The sequence below is a fragment of the Herpailurus yagouaroundi genome, unplaced genomic scaffold (assembly GCF_014898765.1).
Source record: "Herpailurus yagouaroundi ecotype Mexico unplaced genomic scaffold, PumYag 210, whole genome shotgun sequence".
Taxonomy (NCBI): domain Eukaryota; kingdom Metazoa; phylum Chordata; class Mammalia; order Carnivora; family Felidae; genus Herpailurus; species Herpailurus yagouaroundi.
This window is the reverse complement of record NW_024412441.1, coordinates 18,998,713-19,017,005: the sequence shown is the minus strand read 5'-3', so window position 1 is coordinate 19,017,005 and position 18,293 is coordinate 18,998,713. Positions and strand designations below refer to the sequence as shown.

The 18,293-nt window shown below is 35.0% G+C and overlaps 1 protein-coding gene across 7 annotated transcripts in view; it reads left to right on the top strand.

Annotated features, from left to right (window-relative positions):
• Window positions 1-18,293, top strand: part of TSGA10 (testis specific 10) — a 160,882-nt gene that overhangs the window by 112,446 nt on the left and 30,143 nt on the right. The gene's annotated exons all lie outside the window — the stretch shown is intronic.

Genomic DNA, 18,293 nt, shown 5'->3' with positions numbered 1-18,293 from the left:
TTTTCAGTCTTTTGTATTAATTGAGGCTTTGTTATGTACAATGTAATCATCTTACTGGATGTTCCATGTACACTTAAAAGGAAAGTGCATTCTTTTCTTTAGGATGAAATGTTCTATAACTGTCAATTGGGTCAAGTTTTTCAATTCTTGTCCTACTGAATCTCTATTTACTTGTTCTACCACTTATTTAGAGAAGAGTATTGACATCTCCAACTGTATTTGTGCATTTGTATTTCTTCTTTTATTTATATCATGTTAGTTCATGTATTTGAAGGTATGTTTTTGATATATATAGATTTAGGGTTATTATTACTTCATATATATATATATATATATTTTTTTTTTTTTTAATTTTTGAGAGAGAGAGAAAGACACAGAGTATGAGCAGGGAGGGGCGGAGAGAGAGAAGGAGACACAGAATCCGAAGCAGGCTCTAGACTCTGAGCTGTCAGCAGAGAGCCTGATGCGGGACTCAAACTCATGAACCATGAGATCATGACCTGAGGTGAAGTTGGATGCTTAACTGACTGAGCCACTCAGGTGCCCCAGGGTTATTATTACTTCTTAATGAATTCATCCCTTTACCCATTATAATGTTTCCTATCCTGTAGTATAGTTTATGAAATATTAATATAACCACTTCAGCCTTCTTAAGATTATTTTTTGAATGGCATATCTCTTTCCATGCTTTTGTTTCTAATTTTTCTAGGTTTTTATGTTTAAAACATATTTCTTTAAACAGCATATGGTTGGATCTTGCTTTTTGTAGCCAATCTTACAATAGCTGTCTTTTAGTTGTAGTGTTTAGACCATTTACATTAATGTAATCATTAACATAGTTGTGTGTAAGTTTACCATGTTGTTATTTTCTATTTGTCCCATTTTTTGTTTCTTTTTTATTATTTTTCTGCCTTCTTTTTTCCCCCACATTTTGAGAAAAAAAATTGACATACATTGCTGTATAAGTTTAAGGCATGGTGGTTTGATATACATGTGAAATGATTACCACAATAGGTTTAGCTAACATCCATCTTCTCATATAGATACAATAAAAAGAAAAAAGAAAAAAATCTCTTTGTGATCAGAACTCATAGGATTTACTCTCTTAACAGCTTTTCTATGTATCAGAATTACCTATAGTCATCATGTTGTACATTATATCCCTTGTACTTATTTATCTTATAACTAGAAGTTTATACCTTTTAACCACCTTCCTTCTATTTCCCTTCCCCCTAACCTCTGTTTCTGGTAACTGTAAGTCTAATTTTTTTGTGAGTTTGTTTGTTTTTATGTTCCATACATAAGTGAGATCACACAGTATTTGTCGTTATATGTCTGACTTAGTTCACTTAGCATAATTCTTTCAAGGTCTATCCATGTTGTTGCAAATGATAGGGTTTTCTCATTTTTTTAAACATTTATTTATTTTTGAGAGAGAGAATGTGTGTGTGAGTCGGGGAGGGCCAGAAAGAGGGAGACAGAAGATCGCAAGCAGGCTGCATCCAATGAGTGCAAAGCCTGACACAGGGCTTGAACCCACAAACCATGAGATCACGACCTGAGCCGAAATCAAGAGTTGGCTACTCAACAAACCAAGCCACCCAGGTGCCCCATTTTCTCATTTTTTAAGTGGTTGAATAATATTTCTGTGTGTGGGTGTGCGTGTGTGTATATGTATGTATGTGTACCACATTTTCCTTCTTTCTTTATCTTCCCACAGACACTTAAGGCATTTCTATATCTGCACTATTGTGAGTAATGCTGCAGTGAACATGAAAGTACAGATATCTCTTCAAGATAGTGATTTTATTTCCTTCAGATATATACGCAGAAGTGGGATTGCTGGATTGTATGGTAGTTCTAATTTCTTGAGGAACCTCCAACTGTTTTCTATAGTGGCTGTACCAATTTACATTCCTACCAACAGTGCATGAGGGTTCCCTATATGTATATCACAACTTGTTGTGATAAGACTATGTCTTAGCTATTGTAAATAATATTGCAATAAACATGGGGGTACAGATATCTTTTTGAGTTAGTGTTTTCATTTCCTTTGGATATATATTCAGAAGTGGTATTTCTGGATTATATGGTAGTTCTATTTTTAATTTTTTCCTCCATTAAAAAAAGTTGAACTATAGTTGACACACAATGCTACATTAGTTTCGAGTGTACAACATAGTGTTTTGACAACCTGTATGTTATGCTATGCTTACCACAAGTGTAGCTACTATCTGTCACCATCCAATGCTACTACAATACCATTGACTATATTCCTTGTGCTATAACTTTTAAACCCATGACTTGTTCATTCCATAACTAGAAACTTATGCCTCCCAGATCCCATTTTGCCTAGCCCTCCATCTCCTCCTCTGTCATGACAACCGCCAGTTTGTTTTGGTATTTATGGGGCTGTTTAAGTCTTGTTTGTTCATTTGCTATGTTTTGTAGGTTCTACATGTAAGTGACATCATATGGTATTTGTCTTTTTCTGTCTGACTTATTCCACTTAGCATAATACCCTTTAGGTCCATCCATGTTGCAAATGTCAAGATTGTATTCCTTCTCATGGCTGGGTAATATTCCACTGTATTTATCTACCATATCATCTTTATCCATTCATCTATTGATGAATTTGTGGATTGCTTCCATATCTTGTCTATTGTGAATAATGCTATACTAAACGTAAGGGTGCATATGTATTTCCAAATTAGTGTTTTTCTTTTCTTTGGGTAAATACCAAATAGTTGAATTACTAGATCATTTGGCATTTCTATTTTTAATTTTTTTGAAGAAACTTCATACTGTTTCCCACAGTGGCTGTACCAATTTAAATTCCTACCAACAGTGCATGAAGGTTCCTTTTTCGTCACATCCTCAGTAACACTTGTTTTATTGTTTTTTTATTTTTTATTTTTTAATGTTTATTTTTGAGAGAGACAGAGTGTGAGTGGGGAAGGGACAGAGAGAGAGAGGGAGACACAGAATCTGAAACAGGCTCTAGGCTCTGAGCTGTCAGAACAGAGCCCGCTGCAGGGCTTGAACTCGGAATGGTGAGATCATGACCTAGGCTGAAGTCGGATGCTTACCGACTGAGCCACCCAGGCACCCCTGTTGTTTTATTGTTTTATGTTTTTTTTTATTTTAGCCATTCTGACAGGTGTGAGGTGATATCTTTATGGTTTTGATTTGTATTTCCCTGATGCTTAGTGACGTGCATATTTTCATGTCTGTTGGCCATCAATATGTCTTTTTTGGAAAAAGTTCTATTCAGATTCTGCCCATTTTTTAATTGGTTTATTTGTGGGTTTTGTTATTGTTGTTGTTGAGTTGTATAAGTTCTTTATATATTTGGGATATTAACCCCTTATCAGATATATATATATATATATATATATATATATATATATATATATGTGTATATATATATATTATACATATATACGTATATATGTATATATATCTTTTGGAAAACAAAACATTTAATTGTCATTTTTTCCCCTTTTATTTCTTTTTTCTATTTTTTTACTTTACATCCAAATTAGGTAGCATATAGTACAGCAGTGATTTCAGGAGTAGATTCCTTAGTGCCCCCTTACCCATTTAGCCCATCCCCCCTCCCACAACCCCGCCAATAACCCTCAGTTTGTTCTCCATATTTATGGGTCTCTAATGTTTTGTCCCTCTCCTTGTTTTTATATTATTTTTGTTTCCCTTCCCTTATGTTCATCTGTTTTGTCTGTTAAAGTCCTCATATGAGTGAAGTCATATGATATTTGTCTTTCTCTGACTGGCTAATTTCACTTAGCATAATACCCTCTAATTCCATCCACGTAGTTGCAAATGGCAAGATTTCTTCCTTTTTGATTACCGAGTAATGCTCTTTTGTATATATATACCACATCTTCTTTATCCGTTTATCCATTGATGGACATTTGGGCTCTTTCCATACTTTGGCTATTGTTGATTGGTGCTGCTATAAACATTGGGGTACATGTGTCCCTTCGAAACAGTACACCTGTATCCCTTGGATAAATACCTAGTAGTGCAATTGCTGGGTCGTAGGATAGTTCTATTTTTAATTTTTTGAGGAACCTCCATACTGTTTTCCAGAGTGGCTGCACCAGCTTGCATTACCACTAGCAGTGCAAAAGAGATTCTCTTTCTCCACATCCTCCCAACATCTGTTGTTGCCTGAGTTGTTAATGTTAGCCATTCTGACTGGTGTGAGGCGGTATCTCATTGTGGTTTTGATTTGTGTTTCCCTGGTAATGAGTGATATTGAGCATTTTTTCATGTGTTTGTTGGCCATCTGGATGTCTTCTTTGGAGAAGTGTTTGTTCATGTCTTTTGCCCATTTCTTCACTGGATTATTTGTTTTTGGGGCATTGCGTTTCATAAGTTCTTTATAGATTTTGGATACTAACCCTTTATCTGATATGTCATTTGCAAATATCTTCTCCCATTCCATCGGTGGCCTTTTAGTTTTGCTGAATGTTTCCTTCGCTGTGCAGAAGCTTTTTATTTTGATGAGGTTCCAGTAGTTCATTTTTGCTTTTGTTTACTTTGCCTCCAGAGACATATTGGGTAAGAAGTTGCTGTGGCTAAGGTCAAAGAGGTTTTTCCTGCTTTCTCCTTGAGGATTTTGATGGCTTCCTGTCTTACATTTAGGTCTTTCATCCATTTTAAGTTTATTTTTGTGTATGGTGTAAGAAGGTGGTCTAGGTTCATTGTTCTGCATGTCGCTGTCCAGTTTTCCCAACATCACTTGCTGAAGAGACTGTCTTTATTCCATTAGATGTTCTTTCCTGCTTTGTCAAAAATTAGTTGGCCATATGTCTGTGGGTCTATTTCTGGGTTCTCTATTATGTTCCATTGATCTGAGTGTCTGTTTTTGTGACAGTACCATACTGTCTTTATGATTATAGCTTTTCAATACAGCTTGAAGTCCGGGGGTTTTCAGTATGTATAGTATCATGTCTTCTGTAAATAGTGAAAGTTTTACTTCTTCCTTACCAACTTGGTAACCTTTTATTTCTTTTCCTTATCTGATTGCAATAGCTAGGATTTCCAATACTGTATTGAATAAAAGTAGTGAGAGTGGACATCTTTTCTTATTTCCTATCTTAGAGAAAAAGCTCTCAATTGTTCACCATTGAGTATGATATTAGCTATGGGTTTGTCATATATAGTTTTATTATGTTGAGGTTTGTTACCTGTAGACCCACTTTATTGGGAGTTTTATCATGAATGGATGTTGAATTTTGTCAAATGCTTTTTCTACATCTATTGAGATGATCACATGGTTTTTCTCTTTCATTTTTTTAATGTGGTGTGTCACATTGATTGATTTATGAATATTGAACCATCCTGGTGTCCCCAGAGTACGTCATAATTGATTGTTGTGAAGGAGCCTTTAACGTATTGTTGAATGTGTTTTGGTAATATTTTGTTGGAGATTTTTGTATCTGTATTTATCAGGATATTGGCCCTTAGTTTTACTTATTTATTTACTTTTGTAGTGTCTTTGGGTTTCATATGAGAGTAATGCTGGCTTTGTAAAATGCATTTGGAAGCTTACCTTCCTCTTCTACTTTTTGAAATAGTTTGATGACAATAGGTATTAACTGTTCTTTAATTGTTCAGTAGAATTCACCTGTGAAGCCATTGGTCATGGACTTTTTTTGTTGGAGTGTTCTGATTACCAATTCAGTTTTGTTAATAGTAGTTCTGTTCAGATTTTCTACTTCTTTCTGATTCAGTTTTGGAAATTATATATTTCTAAGAATTTATACATTTCTTCTAATTTGTGCAATTTGTTGACACATGTAGTATTTTATAACAGACTTATTATCCCTTGTATTTCTGTGGTGTCAGTTGTTACTTCTCTCTTTCATGTCTTGTTATTTACTTGGGTCTCCTTTTTTTCTTGAAGAGTCGGACTAAACGCTTTTCAAAATACCAGCTCTTAGTTTTATTGATCTTTTTATTGTTTTTTAGTTTCTATTTCATTCATTTCTGTTTTGATCTTTATTATTTCCTTCCTTCTAGTAACTTTGGGCTTTGTTCTTTTCCTAGTTCCTATAGATCAAAGGTTAGGTTGTTTATATGAAATTATTCTTGTTTCTTGAGGTAGGCCTGCATTACTGTAAATTTTCCTCTTAAAACTAATTTTCCTGTGTCCTGAAGATTTTGAACTGTTGTGCTTTCACTTTCATTTGTCTTGAGGTGTTTTAAAATCTCTTTGACTTTTTGTTGTTGTTGTTGTTGACTCATTTGTTATTTAGTGGAATGTTGTTTAGCACTCACATTTTTTGTGGGTTTGTGTTTTTGTTCGGTTGGGGTTTTTTTAATTTAGTTTTTTTTTTTTTCTTGTAGTTACTTCTGGTTTCTTACCATTGTAGCCAGAAAAGATACTTGATATGTTTTCAGTCTTCTCAAATTCATTGAGAATTTTTTTTTCATAGCCTAACATATGATCTGTCCTTGAGAATGTTCCATGTGCATTTGAATGTGTATTCTCTTGTTTTTGGATGGAATGTTCTATGTATAACTGTTGAGTTCATCTGGTCTAATATGTCATTCAAAGACCCTGCTTCCCTATTGATTTTCTCTCTTGATGATCTATCCATTGCTATAAGTGGGGTGTTCAAGTTCCTTCCTATTATCGTATTACTGTCAATCACTATCTGTATATCTGTTAATATTTGCTTTATGTATTTAGGTGTTCCAATGTTTGGTGGATAGATATTTATGACCGTTATATCCTCTTGTTGGATTGATTCCTTAATCATTATATAATATACTTCTTTGTCTCTTATTACAGTCCTTGTTTTAAAGTCTATTTTGTCTGATATAAATAAGGCTACCCTGGCTTTTTTTTTCCACTTCCATTTTCATGGAATATTATTTTTCCATCCCTTCACTTTCAGTCTGTATGTGTGTTTTAGGTTTGGACTGAGTATCTTACAGGCATCCTGTAGATAGGTCTTGTTTATTTATCCATGCCATCACCCTATGTCTTTTCATTGGAGCATTCAGACCATTTAGATTTAAAGTAATTATTGATAGGTATATACTTATTCGTTAATTGTTTTATTGTCGTTTTGTAGTTCTTGTCTGTTTCTTCTCTTGCTCTCTTTCCTTGTGATTGGTGTTATGCTTGACTTTCCTTTTCTTTGTTTTTTTTGTGTATCTATTATAGGTTTTTGGTTTGTGGTTTCCATGAGGTTCACATATAACATCATAAGTATGTAGCAGTCTATATTAAGTTGATGGTCACTTAACTTCTAATGCATTCTAAAAGAACTTTATTTTTATTCCCTCCTTCCCTTCATATTCATATTTTATGAATATGTTGTCATGTTTTACATATTTTTATTTTGTGAGTTTCACTGACTACCTTTTTTAGATATAATTGATTTTACTACTTTTCCCTTTTAACTTTCATACTAGCTTTGTAAGTGACTACTACTTTTACTGTATATTTTCTTTTACTCATGAAATTTTTCCTTTTATAATTTTCTTGTAATTATGGGATTTTCTACTTAAATTAAGTCCCTTTATCATTTCTTGTAAGGCTGGTTTAGTGGTGGTGAACTACTTTAACTTTCATTTGTTTCAGAAATTCTTTATTTCTCCTTCAATTCTGAATGATAACCTTGCTGAGTAGAGTAAATTCTTTATCTCTCCTTCAATTCTGAATGATAACCTTGCTGAGTAGAGTATTCTTGGTTGTAGGTTTTTTTCTTTTCAGGACTTTGAATATACCATGCCACTCTCTTCTGGCCTGCAAAGTTTCTGCTGAAAATCAGCTGGTAGCTTTATGGGGTTTGCCTTGTATGTAACTAGTTTCTTCTCTGTTACTGTTTTTAAAATTCTCTTTAGGGTGCCTGAGTGGCTCAGTTGGTTGAGTGTCTGAATCTTCATTTTGGTTCAGGTCATGATCCCAGGGTTGTGGGATTGAGCTCTATGTTGGGCACCATGCTGAGCATGGAGCCTGCTTAAGATATTTTCTTTCTCTATTTCTCTCTCTTTCTTTCTTTCTCTCTCTTTCCTTCTCTCTCTCTCCTCCCCTCCCCTGCTCTTGCATGCACTCTCTTTCTTTCAAATAAATAAAAATAAATAAAAGTCTCTCTTTATCTTTAATCTTTGACATTTTAACTAAGTCATGATGTGGAACTCTTTGGGTTCATCTCATTTGGAACTTTCTGTGTTTCCTGAACCTGGATGTCTGTTTCCTTCCCAAGGTTAGGGAAGTTTTTAGATATTACTTCTTCCAATAAGCTTTCTATCCTTTTCTCCCTCTTCTCCCTTTGGAACCCCTCTAAGGGGAATATTTTTTCACTGGATGTTGACTAAGAGATCCTTTAACCTATGCTCATTTTTAAAATTCCTTTTTCTTTTTGTTGTTTAGCTTGGGTACTTTCTATTACCCTGTTTTCCACATTGCTGATTCATTCTTCTCTGTCTTCTAATCTATTGTTGATTCCATCTAGTGTATTTTTTCATTTTGGTAATTATATTTTTCAACTCTAATTGGTTCTTTTTAAATATTTTCTATCTCTTTGCTGATGTTCTGAGTTCATCCAGTCTTCCCTCCAGTGTAATGAGCATGTTTATTATCATTACTTTGATATTTTTGTCAGGTAGGTTGGATATTTCCACTTCATTTAGTTTTTTTCTAAGGCTTTGTATGTTTTCTTTTATTTGGAGCATATTTCCTCTGTCTTAATTTTCCTTGACTTTCTATGTTTATTTCTATGAATTAGGCAAAACAACTACTTTTCCTAAACTTGAAGTAACTTTCTTGTGTATAATCTTTCCCTTTGTAGGCTGGGTGTGTCTGGTGAATTTCACTGGCTGGCTCAAGCTGTGGCTGGATGGGCTGGGGGATCTGGGACACTCAGTGCTGGGGCTGCCCTGGTGGGATGACTGGAGCTAAAGTGAGCATGGTTTTGGGCAGTCCTGGGATTCTCTGCACAGAGGGCATCTTGGTTGGACAGTTGAAGCTGAAGTGAGTGGAAGCTTAAGTGGTCCTGGGACTCCTTGTACGGAGGGCACTCTAGCAGGACAGCTGAAGCTGAAATGCTGAAATGGGTACAAGTCGGGGCAGGGGGGGAGGTGTCTTTCTATATAGAAGGCATTATGGTATGATGGCTGAAGTTGATATGGGTGCAAATTGGGGCATTCCACGGGTGGGGCACCTTGGCAGGTTGCTGGAGCCAATGCAGGTGTGGGCCTGGAGTGTTCCAGGATGCTTTGTGCCTGTGCCACCTTGCCTGCCTTCTTTTATAGTGAGTTTTAAATATTATATTCTATCTTAATTATGGTCATATAAGCCATACATCTTTTTTTTAACTTCTTTTTCTACAGTATATACCATGCGTCTCTTAATTGTCATAGTCTACCTTCAAATAATATATTACTTCATAGTACACTTTCATTTCCTATGTCCTATCATTTATCCTAATGTTCTTACATTTTACTTCTTCATATATTGTGTTCCCCATAGTGCATTATTATTATTTTCACTTTAAACTCATCATTTCACTTTAAATAAATTAAAATGTGAGGTGAATGAAAGGCTTTTTTATTCATCCACATATTTACTTTTTTTTTTCTCTTCATTCCTTTGAGTGGATCCAAGTCTTCATTGACTCTTGTTTTCTTTTTGCTAGAAGAATTTCTTTTAAACATTTCTTGCAGTTCTGTTGGCATCAACTCAGGTCTTATTTGTGTTAAAAAGTGTTTATTTCACCTTCATTTCTGAAGAATGTATTTGCTGAGTAGAGAATTATAAGTTGGTAGGAATTGTTTTTTGCTGTTGTGGTTTGTTTTTTTGAGCATTTTGGCAAAGTTGTTTCTTTTTTCTTAAAGTTTTAATTTAAATTCCAGTAGGTTAACATACAGTGTAATATTAGTTTAAGGTGTACAATAAAGTGATTCAACAATTCTGTACAACACCTGGTGCTCATCACAGGTGAACTCCTTAATCCCTGTTACCTATCCCCACTGAACTTCCTTCTTGTAACTATCAGTTTGTTCTCTATAGGTAAAAGTCTATTTCTTGGTTTGCCTCTCGCTCTTTTCTTTTTCCTTATATTCTGCCTTGTGTAGTTTCTAGACAGAAATCTGAAGTCAAGTTCAGCTGGTTAAATTTTTTTTTCTCTTTACCCCTGGCTTTCAGCAATAGAATGTTCCACAGTTGAAATTAATGTTGTTTTCCTTATGTTTATAATATTTCATTATAAGTTTCATTGAATTTAGAAAATATTTGACCGTTATTTCTTAAGATATTTTTTGTTTCTTACTCTTTCTCATATTTTCCTGGAACTTGAATTGAAAGTACATTAGATACTTGATATTGCTCAACAGATCATTAATAATCTATACATTTTCCCCCTATCTTCTTATCTTTTTGCCTCACTTTGTATAGTTGCCATTTTTTGTGTCTTCACATTTAGTGATCTTCTGACGTATCTGATATGCTGTTAATTCCATTCAGTGAAGTTTTTATTTCAGAGATTATATTTTCATCTTCAGGTAGTCCATTTGGTTCTTTTGAATGTATTTTACTTTTCTTCTCCTTTTTTTCCCTTTAAGTCCTTAAATGCCTCTTTAGTGCATTTATAGTATTTGTTTCAGTGTCCTTGTTTGCTAATTTCATTATGTCTGACACATTTGATTCTGTGTGGACTGACTTTTCTCTTGATTATGGATCTCATCTTCCTACTTCTGGCCCCACTTAGTGAGTTATGATTGTATTCTGGATGTTGTTAATTTTACATTGTTGAGAACTGGATTTTGAAAGTATTGGATTTATCTTGCCAAACTAAGTTACTTGACATTCACTTTATTTTTTTGAGGATTATTTATAAACTCCTTAGGATAGCTCTAGAATAGGGATAAGCTTTACCCTCTACTAAGATGTGACCTTCGTGGGTTCTCTATTGAGTTCCTACTTTTCTGTTGAATGCCTTGTATAGTCAGTGACATCAAAGTGTCTCCACTCTCGATGATGAGATTTTGAATGCATTCTGGCCCTATATCAGATGTGGGAATTGCCTAGCTCACAGTTTTCCTGATAATTGTTCTTTTCTAGGAAGTTCTTTTCCTGGCTTCATTCATGAGTTTCACTCATGTATGTGCAGATTTCTGGAACTCCATCTCTGCATAGCTCCCTTTTCTCTGGTGATCTGCTCCACAAATTCTAGACACCTTGGCTTTCCTGAATTCTGATATTTATCTTTCAAACTCATTGATATAATTAGACTGTGTTTTGGTTCCTTTTCCTTCATCATCCAGAATTTGCACCTAAGTAAGATGCTATGGCAACGATAGGTTCACCTTGTTTGTTTTCTTTCCCTTAGAGATCATAGTTCTCTGTTACCTATCCATTGTGTGTAAACAAGTTTTTCTTCCTATATTTTGTCCATTTGTCTAGTTGTTTGTGACATTGGGTTAATTCAGACCATATTACTATCTCTTGTATCATGGATGATAGCTGTTTTAAAGCCCTTGTTAATACCATGACCTTTGTCAATTTTTAATCTATTTACATTGACTGATTTGTATCCTGCTGTAGGTTACATTTCTGCAACTTCACGTGTCTGGTATTTTTTAAATTGGGTGCTGGACATTGTGAATTTTACTTTGTTGAATGTTAGACTTTGTCACTTTCCTTTTAAGAGTGTTATATTTTTCCTGGCAGGATGTTAAATTGCTTGCAGATCAACCGATACTTTCGAGATTATCTTTAAGCTTTGATGGGGCAGGTTTAAATTAGCTTTTTCTCTAAGACTAGTATAACCCTACCACTGTGGTGTGACCCTTCTGTGTTCTCTATTAAGTGCCCAACCAGGGTGTTCATTAAGGACTCTTCATTTCAGCAGGTTCAAACACATTTTCCCAGCTGTGTATCAGCTGTGGTTTTGTTTACTTTAGAGCTCTCTGGGGGTTCTTTCCCAACCTTCTAGAGTTTGACTCTATATATTCATGGCTGAGTATTCAGTATCAGACTCAAGGAAACTCCTGGGGAAATTTCTGGATGTCTTTGTGTGTGTGTAGACACTTCATTTCTGAAATTATACCCCACACATTTCACATGCTTATTTCTGTCTCCTCATATCAGCATATCAACAGTGCTTTGATTGAAATTTCTTTCCCTGAACTGAAGACTGGAAAATTGTCTCCTGATAGAAAGCTAGAATGATTGTAGGGCTCATCTTGTTTGTTTTCCTTCTCTCAGAGATCACAGCCCTGTGCTGCCTGTTGTCCTATATTTGGAAGCCTGCCTTCCTTCCTTCCTTCCTTCCTTCCTTCCTTCCTTCCTTCCTTCCTAGTTTTCCAGTTGTTAACAGTAGGAGATACATTCAGTCTCGGTTATTCTATGAAGGCTGGAATCAGAAGTATTATATATCTTTTCTTAGTCCTTTTCATCTGTCTCTAATAAACATCATATAGCCTAATTTAAAAAATTCAGTCTGAGAGGATCTTTCTATTAACTGATAAGTTTAATCCATTTGTTTTTGTTTGAATTACTGGCACATTTATATTTATCATTTCTAATTTATTTTGTATTTTGTACTTTCTACTTGTCATGATTCTTTTATGTTAATTCTTTCCTTCCTTTTATCTTATATATGTTTGTTTTCTTTATGCACTTTCTACCCCCACTATTTATTGGTTCAGAAGTTATATATTCTCTATTCTTTTAGTAGTTAAATTTGTAATATGCATATTTAACAAAATCTATTGTTAGTATTTCCAGCCCTTCTTCTAAACAGTATGTTGTCCTAGGAATATTTGAATATGGAGCACAACATCCTGCTTACTAGTGAGTGTCCTTTCTTATTCTCTCCCACCCCCCCCCACACACCAATCTTTCATAAGGTTGTGTACTATTTTAGATCCACATTGATTTTTTATAGCCTTAAAAATAAATCACTACTTTCATGCAAAAATAAATAAATAAATCACTACTCTTGTTCTTATTCTTTCAGTCAATGCTTATTTATATTCACTTATATGTTTAAAGAATTTTTCAACATTGCTTTTTGTGTTCTATTTCTTCCTTTGAAGTTTAATTTCCTTTCTTGAAACTACTACCTTTCTTTGACTTGTGAGTTAATTTTCTCAATCTTTGCCTAAAATGGATTCACTTTACCCTTATTCTTCTGTATTAGTTTAGCTGAGTATAGAATTCTAGGTTGACAGTTATTTTCTTTTGATAACTTTAAAAGTAATGAGAAGTCTGTTCTCATTCTAATTGATCTTCTTTCTAAGTCTACCTTTTGTCATTTTTTTCTTTTAAGATCTTCTTTTTCTCTTTTTAGTTTGACTATCATGTGTATGTATTGTTTGAGGGAGGCTTTGGTTTGCAGTTTTTCAGAGTATTCATGCCTTTTAATAGTTCTGGAAAATTTCTCAGATGTTATTTATTTGAACATTACTGCCTTTAAATTTGCTCTACTGTTTCCCTCAACTTTTATAATATGCTTGTTGGATCTCCTAGTCCAAATTTTTATTAATCCTTCTTATCATAGTTTCCATATGTTTATCTCTCTGTACTGTGCTCTGTGCTTTTAGTATATTCATTCCTCTTTAGCTGTACCTGTTTTTTGATACATTCATTGTTTTTCATTTTCTTTACTACTTTTACCTTCTTCCCAGAAGTTCTATTTGGTTCGTCTTCAGATTTTCATGGTTTTTTTTTCCCCTACATCTCATTCTTTTCAATTTTTTATTTAATATCTTTAAAACTTTTGAGCATATTTTTATGCCTTCTCCAATATTTTGTTCAATAGCTTGAAGTCCTAGAAGTCTGATCCTGGTGTGTGTTAGTTATGTTCCTCTGACTCTCACTGATGGTGGATGGGATCCCCCTGAGTTTTTAGGCTCTTTTGAAGCAGGAATTTCCCCCCTCTAAAGAATCTTACATGGCCAGGGAGATGAGTTTTCTTCTACAAAGGGACTCTGTGTTATCATTGGTGTGGGACAAATTTCATGTTAGAGTTGAGAATTGGGAATGGATAGTGTGAAGTCAAACTACAAAACTGAGTAAAGTCAGACCTAAGTTTTCTTACAGAAGACATTTTTCCCTATCCAGAGGGTAGAAGAAGATAAACTTTTGCTTATATCTCTGTGAGATTGAGTGGATTTTTCCTCTGGAGTCTCCTTTCAAAGATTCCAGATTATGTAGAGGTCCCAGAGGCAACTATCCATTAGTCCTACTTCTTATTCCCTGTCTTGCTTGAATTTTGAAGCAAGCCTTTTACTGTCACTGGGTCTCCCTACCCCCAACTCTTAGTTTCAGGCCTTATTGTTTGCTTCATGCTCTGTCTTTGTTTTTGTTTGTTTGTTTGTTTGTTTTGTTTGTTTGTTAGTTTTTTGTTTTTGTCTTTGGTATATGAGACTGTTTCTTTCCTGCAAGCTCAGCTATGAATTGTGAAAATATTTTTTTCTATTTTATACAAAAAAAAACCAAAACTATTTTCCTCTTAGCTGAATCAACTGTCTTACTAGAACCTGAAATGTTCAGTGTTATCTTTCTAAAACATAAAGCTAGTCATATCACCTCTCTCTTTTCATAAAGGCCATGTAGGAAAGACCCAAAGCTAATATCTTCAATGGGGAAAATCTGAGAGCTTTCCCCCTAATCATGTTAGGAACATGGCAGGGATGTCCACTCTCACCCCTGTTGTTCAACATAGTGTTGGAAGTCCTAGCCTCAGCAATTAGGCAACAATAAGAAGTAAAAGGCATTCAAATTGTCAAGGAAGAAGTCAAACTTTGACTCTTTGCAGATGACATGATACTCTACATGGAAAACCTAAAAGACTCTACCAAAAAACTGCTAGAACTGATACATGAATTCAGCAAAACCACAGTATATAAAATCAATGTACAGAAATCAGTTGTATTTCAAAAATCAATAATGAAGCAGTAGAAAGAGAAATCAAGGAAAAAATCCCATTTATAATTGCACCAAAACCATAAAATACCGACGAATGAACATAACCAAATAGGTAAAAAGATCTGTATGCTGAAAACTATAGAACACTTGCAAAAGAAATTGAAGAAGACACAAAGAAATGGAAAAACATTCCATGCTTATGGATTGGAAGAACAAATATTGTTAAAATGTCATTACTACCCAAAGCAATCTACACATTCAATGCCATCCCTATCAAAATTATACCAGCATTCTTCACAGAGCTAGAACAAACAATTCTAAAATTCGTATGGACCCAGAAAAGACCCTGAATAGCCAAAGTAATATTGAAAAGGAAAAACAAAGCTGGAGGCCTCATAATTCCAGACTTCAAGCTGTATTACAAAGCTGGTGCTGGCACAAAAAGAGACACATAGATCAATGGATGGAACAGAATAGAGAACCCAGAAATGGACCCACAAATGTATGGCCAGCTACTCTATAACAAAGCAGGAAAGAATATCCAATGGGAAAAAAACAATCTCTTTAGCAAATGGTGTTGGGAAAACTGGTCAGTGACATGCAGAAGACCACTTTCTTACACCATTCACAAAAATAGACTCAAAATGGATGAAAGACCTAAATGTAAGACAGGAAACCATCAAAATCCTAGAGGAGAAAACAGGCAACAACCTCTTTGACCTTGGCTGCAGCAACTTCTTACTAGACATGTATCCAGAGGCAAGGGAAACAAAAGCCAAAATGAACTATTGGGATCTCATCAAGATAAAAATGTTCTGCACAGTGAAGAAAACAGTCAACAAAACTAAAAGACAACCAACAGAATGGGAGAAGATATTTGCAAATGACATATTGGCTAAAGGGTTAGTATCCAAAATCTATAAAGAACATACCAAACTCAACACCCAAAAAAACAAATAGTCCAGTGAAGAAATGGGCAAAAGACATGAGCAAATTCTTTTCCGAAGAAGATATCCAGATGGCCAACCAACACATGAAAAGATGCTCAGCATCACTCATCAGAAGGGAAATACAAATAAAAAATGAGATACCACTTCACACCTGTCAGAATGGCTAACATTAACAACTCAGGCAACAACAGATGTTGGTGAGGATGCAGAGAAAGTGGAACCCTTTGCAGTGCTGATAGGAATGCAAACTGGTGCAGCCACTCTGGAAAACAGTATGGAGGTTCCTCAAAAAATTAAAAGTAGAGCTACCCTATGACTCAGCAATCACACTACTAGGTATTTATCTAAAGGATACAAAAATGCTTATTCAAAGGGGAAAATACACCCCAGTGTTTATAGCAGCACTATCAACAATAGCCATATTTTGGAAAGAGCTCAAATGTCCATTGACTGATGAATGGATAAAGATATGCAATAGAACATTACCTGGTGATCAAAAAGAATGAAATATTGCCATTTGCAACAATGTGGATGGACCTAGAATGTATTATGCTAAGTGAAATTAGAGAAAGACAAATATCATATGATTTTAGTCATATGTGGAATTTAAGAAACAGAACAGATGGACATAGGGGAAGGGAAGGAAAAATAGATAAAAACCAAGAGGGAGGCAAACCATAAGAGACTCTTAAATATAGAGAAAAAACTGAGGGTTCATGGAGGGGTGTTGGGTGTGGAGATGGGCTAAATGCGAGATGGGTATTAAGGAGGACACTTGTTGGGATGAGCACTGGCTGTTATATGTAAGTGATGAATCACCAAATTCTACTCCTGAAACCATTATGACACTGTAGCTTTGTGTTAAATAAAATTTAAAAAAGAAAAAAAATATTTCATTGGGTAAAAACCTAAATTTTAACCCAGCTTATCAGGCTGACTTGTGAGTTTTTTTTATACCTTTTCAGCTGCATCTCCTATCACTCTTCTCTGTGGCTTCTGAGTTCCAGTCATACTAGTCTTCTCTCTGTTGTTGGAGCATGTCATTTCCCCTCCTTCCACATGCTCCCTTTAGGGCCTTTGTACTTAGCATTCCTCCAATTCGAAAAACTCCCTTCCCCAACATACATTGTATATCTATTCACCATTCAGATCTCAGTTCATGTGTCATTTATCAGGGAACCTTTTCCTGACTTCTCTGATCCTCTTAGTTTAGGTCAATTTCCTTTGTCATACAGCTTTTTTCTCTAGAAGTATTTGCTTAATATGTATTTTTATAGTCATTTCTGTGATTATTTGATTGATGCATGGCTCTCCCATAGTCTGGAATGTCATGAGAGCAAAGACTATTTTGCTTATCATTGGATATGCATCTAGGTGCATTGACTGGAACACAGAATATACTAAAAAAATGGAATGGATGGGCAGATGGATGGGTAGGTGGATGGATAGAAGGTTGTCTGAAAAATGAGTGAGAAATAGAGGGAGTGAAGAAGGAAGAAAGGGAAAATTGTGGCCAAACAACTTATTCCAGGAACAATTTTTTTGTGCTGTGTACTTATAAAAGCAGAAAAATTTCTTTGTCAGTTCTGTCAGTTTCACACAATAGCAAAAACTTCTCTGCAGTGCACTTATTTAAGACATGTCTCTGAAACAGTAAAAAGGAGGGGTATTATCTTGAGCTTTTGAAAAAATTTATATGACTTGAATCTTATATTACAGTTTTTAGGGGCTCCTGGGTGGCCCAGTCAGTTAAGCTTCCAACTTTGGCTCAGGTCATGATCTTGTGGTTTGTGAGTTTGAGACCCCCATTGGGCTCTGTGCTGACAGCTCAGAGCCTGGAGTCTGCTTCTGATTCTGTCTTTGTCTCTTTCTGCCCCTTCCCTGCTCATGCGCACGCGCACTCTCTCTCTCTCAAAAATGAAAATAAACATTAAAAAAATATTTTCATATTGCAGTTTTAAAAATATGCTTATTTCCCATAATGTGGATGTATTTTTTTTTTTTTTTTGAGAGAGAGAGAGTACAAGTGGAGGAGCAAGGCAGGGAGAGAGAGAGAGAGAGAGAGAGAGAGAGAGAGAGAGAGAATTTTAAGCAGGCTCCACACTCAGTGTGGAGCCCAATACAGGGCTCAATTTCATGACCCTGAGCCAAAATCAAGAGTTGCACACTCAACTGAATGAATCACCCAGGTGCCCCCCATGTGGCTGTATTCTCAATTTATACTTGCCCAGAGTCTTTTTTCTCTCAGAGTTATTACTAAGTGCTAGAGAGCTGTCAGTCCTCATTTTATGATATTATGATCTAGATAAACATTCCATTTAAGAATTGGAAAATGGGTATTGTGAGTGAAACAGTAGTGACTAAAGTTTTATCTTTATTTTATTTTATTTTATTTTATTTTATTTTATTTTATTTTATTTTATTTT